Source organism: Adiantum capillus-veneris, chromosome 9 (assembly GCF_014529385.1).
Source record: "Adiantum capillus-veneris isolate H3 chromosome 9, ASM1452938v2, whole genome shotgun sequence".
In the NCBI taxonomy this organism is placed as follows: Eukaryota; Viridiplantae; Streptophyta; class Polypodiopsida; order Polypodiales; family Pteridaceae; genus Adiantum; species Adiantum capillus-veneris.
The window spans coordinates 115,224,258-115,235,587 of NC_140939.1; the positions used below are offsets into that span (position 1 = coordinate 115,224,258).

At 33.9% G+C, this 11,330-nt stretch overlaps 1 pseudogene; it reads left to right on the forward strand.

Moving 5' to 3' along the window:
* The first annotated feature begins 2,056 nt into the window (after positions 1-2,056).
* On the forward strand, positions 2,057-3,084 carry LOC147451025 (uncharacterized; annotated as a pseudogene).
* Positions 3,085-11,330: the final 8,246 nt, after the last annotated feature.

Sequence of the window (11,330 nt, forward strand, 5' to 3'; positions counted from 1 at the left end):
CTTGCCAATATTTTGTTACCATGAATAATGGTGCAAACTTTATCTGACAATACTACCAGGAATGATCAGACTTTATATGATCATTTTTTAAGGGCACAAGCCCATGCAGCTAGAAAAAGGGGACACAAAAATCATCAAAACAGGTATGGGGTCGAAAGAACAGAGGGTTATAAGCAGTCTAGATCTCCTTATGGGAATGTTGTAGATTATGAAGTTTCATATGATCCAACTGAGAGCCTTAGGAGAGAGGGACATGTTGAGTACTTTTATGGTGGCAAAGGCTTTGCTTTTGAGGAGGTTAGAATCTTGGGATGAGCAAAAAGGACCGTCTTTGCGCGAAGGCTGGGCTGACTCACTCATGAATGTTGTTACCATATTTTGCGTTGTGGATTTTATTTGGCATACTCTAGGGGCTCAACTTGCTTGTAAGCTGGCTGAACTAATGTAGTGAGGCTATTCTCCAATCAACACCATAATTCAACACTAATATTTTTTATATTTTTATTGTTTTGATGACTTTTAATGTTTTAATGTTGTGGTTTTAATGCATTTCAAAGAACATGTAAAACTTTAAATATTTTTATTTTTATTTTTCTTGTTTGCAGTCAAGTCCATAAGGAAAAAGAAAGAGCGCAATTAGAACCTCAAACAAAGGAGCAGCAGAAAAGAAAAACAAGGATGTTGATGTCGACATTGAGCAGGAACTGGAGATCATAGAGCCCGTTAGTCAAGTCAAAGATGGTGAAAAAAAAGATCCTACAATGACAAAGGATGCGATTTCTGAGAAAGAAGAAGATTCAGAGGATGTTATTCCCATGTGCTTAAATAAACCACAAGGTTCAGAGTTTTTAGAGAGTATAACAATGAATCATGGGATGATGTTACTTGTTCCTTTGTGTCATTGTGTGGTCAATGAGAGGGTGAGGGAGCTGAGACAAGACCTCTCTTTGCTTAAAAGAGTTCTTGAAGATGATGGGTACTTTGTTATGAAGGTTAGTTTTATTTTATCTATTAATATGGCCAATGGAACAACAAAAGATGTGGATGATAATATTCTTGAAACATGGGATAAAAATTGGAGCTTGGTTAACAAAGAGTTTGAAGAGGAGCTCAAGAAGGATGAAAAGTGGTCGCATCTCAGTAAAAAAATGTTCTTCGTTTGGGAAGGCAACCACAGAACAGCGTCTGGGATGCAATGTATAAATGAGATATATCAAAACAACAAAAGAATGCATATACGAGTTCAAGCTCAATTCATAGTACCTTCTCCGAATGATGAACTCAAGTTAGTGGCTACTCTACAAAGATTGAACATGTGAGTTATCCTTCTCTTTCCCTTCTTGATTTTCAAATTGATTGCTATGATTATGATGTTGTACTTTATTTTCAGAATGAATGAAGAAGCCATAGTTAAGACCAATTTGAAAGATTATTTATTCCATACTAGTACACTATGTGCTTGTGATGAAAAGAAATTCTCACAAGATTTTGATGAAGCCGAGAAAAAGTCTATTGTAAGGACAAGAGCACAAGAGGCTATTAGTGGAAAGAGATTTTGATATCCTCTTACTCAACCAATTCTCAGTCGTCTAGTTTATGGAGTAAAATTTAATGTGCTTTATTGGTTTTGATTTGAATTATTGTCTATGTATCTTTATAGTGAGTTAAATTTAATTCCTTCTTTTTAATTGTAGGGAAAGTGGAAAAAAGATTATGAGTTGGTTTGCAACAAGATATCTCCAAATTTACCGAAGGATGAGCATTTGAGGGCAACTATTACAACACGAACAAGTGTGATAAAGACTTACAACAGAAAAATGACACGGGTGAGTTTTGAAGTTTTAAACTTGATAAAAATGTGTTTCGATTTATTAGAATATTTGTTTGTTTTTGTTGTAGAATCTCCCAGTGGGTTAATCCTGCTAATGGAAAAGAATGGTTTGAAATATTGTGGAAGCTTCCTTTTGAAGATGAGAGATTCAAAATTTCTATTGAAAAGTTGTACTCTATTTCGTCCACTTCATGTTCAATTGAGCTAAGATTGAGGATGCTAAAAATGTTGGGCCAAGATGAAAATTTTCGTCAAAGCTATGGTATGCCACTTGGAGACCATCAATACATTTCTTGGTTGGCCAAAGAGGTGTGGATGGATCAACTTTTAGAAGATGCCACTAGACTTTTGCAACAAGTTTTGGATTCTACTACGGGCACTAATAAAGTAGAGCTTCCCATGGGTGTGATCTTGCAAGCATATTTTAGTGACATTGGGAGTAGGTATCGAGGTGTGCTATTTTATGACTTCCAAAAAGAGATGAATGTAGGAACCGCCCCAAGTAAGCATGTGGATTTGAAAAACTCTTCACGTCGATTGGTCTATAGGTATGTTTTACTTGTCTAAGCTTTATATCAAAGCTTCTTCAAGTGATGCTTGTTGAGATCTTGATTGGTAGGTATCACTTGTAGGTTTTTGATGCACCTTTTGGTTACAAAAAAGGTACAATGCTTGCCAGACATTTGCAAAGCTTGGACAATCATCTCTCCGCCCACGTATTGTATGTTTACATCGACCATATTTAGGGAGAATGGCTCACTTGATAGAGCTATCTTGGTGGATGCTTGGGAGCGTAAGCCCTATCCTTGGTGGCTTGACATGAAAAAAGGAGAGAATTTGGAAGAGGAGAAGGAGGCATATCTTAAACATATGAAAGGGGAATGTAAATCAGATTCCGAGTCTATGGAAGAAATGACTCTTGATCAAAGGAAAAAGATAGATGAGGAATTAAAAGCACTCAAGGACAAAGATGATCAAGATGCTCAAACTATTGGAAAGAAGGGTGGCTGTCCACCATCCACGAGCAAAGTAGGAAGTTCTTTGAATGGTGAGTTCCCAACTATTTTAAAAAGATGATGATTAAGTTCTATTGTATCTATCTATCGTATCTATCTATGTTTTGAGCATGCACATGTTACATATTGTGTTTTGTGATTTTTAGTTATTTACAATGTATGTTAAAATGTGTAATTTCTTTTTTGTGTAGACATGAAATCTTTGGTTGGTGGAAGCATTTCCACAAAGAAGACTAGCAAGGGCTCACCAACCTACATCCCACTTGCTAATTTTCATTCATTTCATAAGAGAACTTCGTTGAAAGAAGTAAAAGTATGGAACTACGATTTTATTGTGCTAGGAAAAGAGTTCATTATAGGAAACTTCAAGGAGGGTTTTGCTGTGATACGTGAGTTTTATATGAGCTTGGAAAGGGATGGAAAAATACAAAATTCTAAACCATGTGCTTGGGCTGTGGATTTAAGCGTGATAGATCTTCCTACAGGTTTCTTTCAAACCTACATTCATTGGTATTGTTTTTTTTTGCATGCCTATAAAAATTAAGATGACTTTCATGTGACATCATTATTGGATTTGATGGCTTACCTGCTTGGAATGCATTGTCTGAGGATCATGTCAAGTGCTCTATTTTGGTGGCAAGCACAGTGATGGATGACATGGGGTGGATATTAGTGATTTGTCCACTTTCATCAATTGCTTTGGTGGAGTGTATGAGTTCACGTGCAGGTTTAGTGGTGGGATTGAGATGGATCTTAGATTGCTCAGAGACATACATGACATCTACAAAGTATACTCATCCATTCAAGGTATACTATTCGCTACTTTTATTATACACAAAAGAATTACATATGTAAGGTAAGTGTTGAGAATTAGGTGTTGAGAATTTCAAGATGATTTTCATTATCTTGTTTAGGTGACCACATTTCTTGTATTGGCATTACATAAAATTGGAATGCAACCCTCTTTCAATATGGAAAGAGGAAATAAGGTGAATTGACATCTACAATTTCTTATTTATGCACTCTTTGAAGTACTAAATTGCATTTGAGCCCTAACATATTTTTATTTCTATATACGAAGGTGGGAAATGTGTTCCAACAAGATCTCTCTTTGGAGATTATTGGTCATTACATGCCTTCTTCATCAAGGGCACGTTGTGCAGGAAAGAGTGGAGGATGGAGGGGTGTTCTTGAGAGGAGTGCATCTCATATGTTACTCTTTTTATAAGCATTGTGTCCACCTATGGGCACAATGTTGGAGATTGGTGGAGGAACAGGACATATGTTGAAGGCTGCCATGCACACGGGACGTCCTTGTATGCTCATCGATAATGATGGACACACATGTGATAGATATCTTACTCCTTTGGTTGCAAATTTTTATGGAAATTTAGGTGGAGTCAATATGCATGGAAGTGGAGCTTTTGCTAGTGATGATGATGATGATTTTGTTCTTAACGAGGCTCCTTTGGATTAGTAAGTGACATTTTGTTGTGCCCTCTAGATAGCATTATTTTTTTGTATGGAAATTATTTTTTCCCTTTATCAAATCATAGTGAGTTGCCTTGTTATTCAGAGAGTATAGCACCATTTAAATGTTATCCTAATATATTTCTCTATGAAATACTTTCTCTCTCTTTTTTCATGCCTTTCTCGTACTGCTCGTTCATTTTCGCTCCTCGCCAAATTCACGCATTATTTTTTAAAGATGGTATTGGCATCAAGCTCACCATGTGAATTTGAGCATGGTGATGTGATCAACCACGCTAACATAATCCCATGATCAAGCTAGCTTACATCTATGTAGATATAGTGTAGACATTCAAATTGGGCATGGTGGCATGCCCAACTATGTTAACAAAAAATACTTGAGGGATGGTCTTGAGACCATGCTTACTTTATGAATTTTGGCATGGTCATGTGACCAAGCATTCTAACACAGTATCATGACAAAAACATGCTTTTGAAAAACTACTACTAAAAGGATGGTCTTGGGACCATGCCCACTTTGTGATTTTGGCATGGTCATGTGACCACCAACCATGCTAACATAGTCCCACGACTAGGCTCTTTTCCATGTATTTAGATATAGTATTGTTGCACAACAGTGAAGGTGGTACTATAACCATGAGATCTACTTAGCAACCAAAGAGTGGTCTTCATATAAGATTTTGAGACAAAGAATCCAAGTTGATATATTGATTTGTTAATTGTAGCATGACCTTACGACCAAGAATCATAGAACTTTTTTGCAACCAATTACCTTTGCAAGGTAAAGAGATTCTTGAACAAGTCTCTAAATATTTTATACATTGAAGCATGATCTTGGGGAGAGTTATTGTGGTCTAATAGCATGCTCACTTCCATGTATGGTTTGAGTACCAAGAGCCCTATGACCATGCTTACTTCATGCGACCAAGCATCATGGCATTGTCTTGCAGCCAATTGCTCTTATTGGAGTTGACATGAAGCATCTAGCATAGTCTCATGACCAAGAATAGTTTTGAATAATGTGGACATGGTCATGTGATTAAGGATGCTAACATAGTCCCATGATCAAGCATGTTATTTAACAACTATTACTACAAGGATGGTCTTGGAACCATGTTCACTTTGTGAGTTTGGGCTTGGTCATGCAGCCATGCATGATGCTGAATGACTACTTCTACAAGGATGGTCTTGGGACCATGCTCACTACTATCTCAATTTGAAGGGTGCCACTCTTGCTTGTTATACAAAGTTTTCAAAACTTTTCCCTTAAAGTGCTTGTTTTTTATGAAATAATATTTAATATATATACACATTATATTGAGACTTGTATTGTATCTTTTTTTAATCTCACAGATTGAAGGATACCACCCAAAATAAAGCTTAATATTCCATGAAATATATATATGGTTAGCAATTTCCCAACGTGTTGGTACACAGATATCTACGATGTGGAGGGGAAAAGCAGAGGATGACAAAGAATTTGAAGACCTTGGACAATTTAAGAGTGTTTGCATTTCACGGTTTGGTGGAGTAAAGTACTTGTATCTTGGATCAAACTCTTATGTAATAGATCATATGGTAGCAGACAAGAATGATACACTCTTTACTAGAGGATGGAATCTTGAAGTGGATAACAACTTTGAATAATGTTGTGAGTCTCTTCAAATGGCTATATCTAAGATATAGAGGTGGAAACCGGATAAGCCTAGTGGAAAATCAGCCACCTCATCTTGTAAGTCAAGAAAAAAGCTTTGATGGATGTCACATTAGGACTGGTACTTTGGATTGTATAAGGAGTTTGAAAACCCTGTTATTGAATGCCATCAACCACTTGAGCATGTTAATTGTCATGCTCTAAATGCCACAAAGATCCAACTAGCTTTGGAGTGGTTTTCAAAGATGGAAAAAAATCCTTGCTCTCATGCATACTTGATGCCTATCAAACCTGTCAAGGATGAAGAGGTTAAAGCTAAAGCAGTTCCATTGAAACAAACAAAATTTAAAGAGGAAAAGGTTCAAGAGTATGAATATTGGATTATTGATGGTCAACACTCTATCACTAGCACAAAGATTTGTATAATAGAAGAGTTGAGTCAAGATTTGATCCACCATTTGAATCCTATCTATAAACATTGAAAGGATCAAATAATCATTGATGCTATCGTAGAGGCTACAATGGCCATCTCTAGAATGTAAAATTTTGAATTTTAAGAATTATTTACAAATCTACCCTATAGTGGCTTGCTCAAGCATTTAAGGGCCCAATACAAGCATTACAATAAGCCAACAAGACCACCTTTTGGACAGCTAAAGCTGGGATGTGAGTTATCATTTGATTTTGTTGCTAGAAATGTTTATCTTTTTTTCCATGATGATTATTAAATCTTAATTGATGATAGTTTGTCTTCTCTTTTTATGAAAATTTTGTTACAACTCCAAAGACATCCTTGAAAGTGATTTTGCACAAAACCAATCACACACGGTTGCTTCTCCAAAGGATATCATTGATACATGGTTGGCTATTATCGAAGCTATTGAGAGAGGATAATTGCAAGAAAAGTAACCAGACCCTCCACATTTTAGGTGTTTGTATGGTTTGAATTTTAGTGATGTTTGAATTATTCAACACAGTTCAAGGAAGGCTCTTGAGTGCTTCCAAGGACTCAAGTAATGCATCTATCATAGATGTGGAGGAGTGGGTGACACAAAGAAAGCAAGACATAGTGTTACAGTAAAAATTAGGTGGGGATATTAATGAAGCTAACATTTCCAAAAAGATGATAGATTGGAAGGATATTTTCTACCATCGACAACCGTCATGATGATATTTATCAAAAGAAATTGAAGAATTGTATTCCATGGGTAAAGATGCAACTACAAATTAGAGTATGAAAGATTGAGTCTCTCTTAGATGTACAAGATGTTTATGGGGATTCTAGAAATTCCAAAAGGTGTATAAACATCTTTCATAGCCATCGCATGCATGGAACTTCACTAATAGACCATTTTCAGTAGATGTACATGAATCAAGATAAGAACAGGCAGCGCACTACAAACAAACTGAAAAACAACAATAAACATAAAGAAAACAGAGAATAATCATGGCACAAGGTCTCAATCCTTGTCTTCTCCTTCATTCACCACGTTCAAAACGTTACATCCATTGACCATTTTTACATTACATTACCAACTACTGACTAAAAAAAGTAAACTAGTTAATTTTGGCTTTGACACATTGACGACCCGATGGCAAAAAGTTTTTTCGAGAGAAACACTTTTGACTCGAACCCATACATCCCTTGACCCTAAAGTTAAGGTATTAGTAAGTAATACCTCATGGATTGCAATACTTGGAACCAAATCCAAGATGCAGTCACATGTAAAAATCAATCCCCTTATCCTTGATTAAACAATCCCTCCTTAATGTTTAAAAACACTTTTCTAATCAATCATCTCAATTTTTAACTTTGGTAACTCCCTTTGATTGGCACCTCCAAAGTATCAGCACATTCTGACATCTCCACATTAGGCTCCTACACTTTCCCGTCACTTCAAGTTGATTCTTCTCTAAAGCATCCTCTACCTTGCCAGGTAAGTCTTCAAATTTCTCTTTCCCTACATTTTCCTCTGGTACATCCTGAACCACCTCTACAATGATCCTCTTTGCCTTTGTTTCCTGTTTAGTAATTTCCTCTACATGCTCCTTAACTTCTTGTACCTCAATGCTTTTCTCAATGAAACGTTGTATTTCTACAGATTTTACTAGAGTGAAAAAATATGTCCACTATAGATGCTTACGGTTCACTTACCACTGCCTCCTATCCTTGAGCAACCACTTGGGTATTTCATGCAATGCTTTTTGCTTCAAATACAGGCCCTGGGTGCCAAAAAATCTATAAATATGTCCTTAGCCTTCACATTTTCTCTCAGACTCAAAGACCCTGGCATTTTCTCTCTAGCTTAGAGAGAGTCTACCCAAAAATCAGTAGAGAGAGAAAACTCTAAGTGATTAATCAAGGTAATCAACCCTAATCTTGGTAAATTAGTGAAAGGAATATTAATTTAGGTCTTTTTTATAATTATAAATTATTAGGAAAAATTAAGCATCCCTCTATTGATAGTTATTCTCTTATATGTAGTTAAACTATGTAATACTAAATCTCTAATTATTAACAATAATCTAACTAATTATTATCTATATAATGACTAAAATTTCCTAATTTTGGCCTTAATTAAGAAAAAAATATACCAAATCAACCTAGATGATTGTGAATTAATACTTAGAGCTTCTAAACACTATTAGGAAGCTCTAAAAATTATATAAAAATTTTTCATCTAATTTTGGTATTTATTAAAGTATAATTTATTTAATTTAGTCTAAAATTAATGGAAAAATTAGAAATATAGCTTAATAAATCATGACATAATTTTAGAGGTATATTATAGTGTTAGAGACTTGTGATAAATATCATAATTAGTGAATTAGTTTTGTTTAATTTCATTGCTTTAACTCTTTGATTTTAGCAAAAAAGTAAGTAAGATAATTAATGAACCAGCTTAGAAGTTCTTGAGATAATTTCATAGGTATATTATAGTGTTAAAAACCCTTGATAAATATTTAACAATTAGCTATTTAGTTTTGCTAACTACTAATGCTTAGATTCTCTTCTTTTAGCAGAAAAGTAAGTAAGCTAATTAATGAATCCACTTAGAAGTTGAGGAGATAATTTTCAAAGGTAGATTATAGTGTTAGACACGTGTGATAATATCTCATAAATAGTTAATTATTTTTTCTAATTATCATTGTTTAAACTCTTTAATTTTAGCAGAAAACTAAGTAAGATAATTAGAAAACCAGCTTCAAAATTGTTGAGATACTTTTTAGAGATATATTATAGTGTCAAAAAAACTCATGATAAATATCTTATAATTAGCTAATCAATTTTGTTAATTACCATTGCTTAAATTATTTGATTTTTGTAAAACATTAAGTAAGGTGATTAATCAATCAGCTTAGAAGTTGTTGAGGATATTTTTAGAGGTGGATTATAGTGTAAAAAAACCTGTGATAAATATCTTATAATTAGCTCATTACTTTTGATTATTACTATTGATTAAATTTTTAGATTTTAGCAAAAAACAAAATAAGATTATTAAAAAATTAGCTTAAAAGATGATGGAATAATTGTCAAAGGTAGATTATAGTGCTAAAAACTTGTGATAAATATATCATAATTAGTTTATTAATTTTTTTAATTGTCATTTCTTAAATTCTCTATCTTTTGGCAAAAAATCAAGTAAGATAATAAGTAAATCAGCTTAGAAGTTATTAAGATAATTTTGAGAGGTATATTCTAGTGTCAAAAACCCTTGACAAATATATCATAATTAGTTAATTAGTTTTGCTAATTACTATTGTTGATTCTTTAATTTTAGCAAAAAATTAAGTAAGACAACTACTAAATCAGCTTAGAAGTTAACAAGATCATTTCAAAGGTAGATTATAGTGTTAAAAACCCGGTATTAATATGTCATACTTATTTAATTGATTTTCTATGTCATATCACAAGAAAGAACACACAAAAAAGGATTGTCGTTCGTTGCAAAGAGAGAAGGGTAAAGCCATTGTCATATCCTAAATTCTTTATTTTTAGTAGAAAATTGAAGGGGATAATTGGTAAATGAGCTTAAGATAGTTTTTCGAGTTAGAATACATTGTCAAAAAGCTGGATTAAATATAGCTTCATAAGATAATTACATTAATAATCATCAAGTAAAAGAGCTATTTTTTACTATATTTAAAAGGGGAAAATTAGACATTTAGCTCAAAAATTATAGAATAATTATTAAAGCCTAAATACACCACAAGGAAGCTAGGGTAAACATATCTTATGCATATATGTGGTTAGAAAATTACTATGTCAAAAAGTTACTATTTTTTATTATAAATCAAAGAAAAAATTAGCAGATTACAATTTGGAGATTATGCATGGATCATATAGCTAAATCAAGGTATCAAGAGCCCATGATGATGATATCACACAAAAGAAACTATATATAATACTATAATCTAATAAACGGGCTTAGACTTTGAAAAAATTGTAATTAAAGTAATTGATAAAAATGCATCATGGACACTATTATGGTAAGTTTTGATTTTTTTATACTTTACCTAATGGTTAAGCATCTTTTTATAAGGATGAATACTATGGCCCCCAAAAGAACCCGTGCAAATCAGCAACTAGAGGAGGATGTCAATACGAAGAGGGCCAATGCCACTCATGACCATGAGGTGAGTCTGAGAGGCATCCCAACAGACGAGAGTGTTTGTGTCCCCGAGCCTCAACAGATTTTGACCATTCACAGGTGGGTCTTGGTTATGAATTAAGTTTATAAGTACCCTAAGTCCTTTTTAAGTTATAACATTGCATCCATTAAGGAGTGGATATGTAGCTAGGAAATATTAAACTGACTAAGAACAAAAGGATACCTTTCAAGAAACATCGTGCATAATTTTTTTTGTTAAACTAGGAAAGAAATGTTTTGGTTAGTCTCGTTAAACTAGGAGAGATCTGATTGATCATCCTTAAGAAAGCTTGTCTCAAGACACCTCTAATTCCTTGAAATATTTTCACTTATGGTGAAGAGAAATGAAGGCTTTTCAGTCAATGATAAGTCAGTTACCCCCATGTATGAAGAATATTTACTCATTGCATGTGTATGTGTAAGATCCACAATTTTTGGGTCTCTTTTAAAAATAAGAAAAATAGCTTTCAATATCTATTTTGTCAAATTTTGATTTAAGATGCTTGATTGGCAGTATTGGAAGGTTCTAAAGTAAAAAGCAAGGCCGTTTCCATGTTGCAGTAGGTTAGACAGACGTTTGGTTTAGTTTTAGGAAAATCCGCTATTTTTAGCTTTTTCATACTTTTTATGCTTTTAGATGCTTTTTTGCAAAATGCAAGGTAGGATCCTTAGTCGACGTCTCCCAG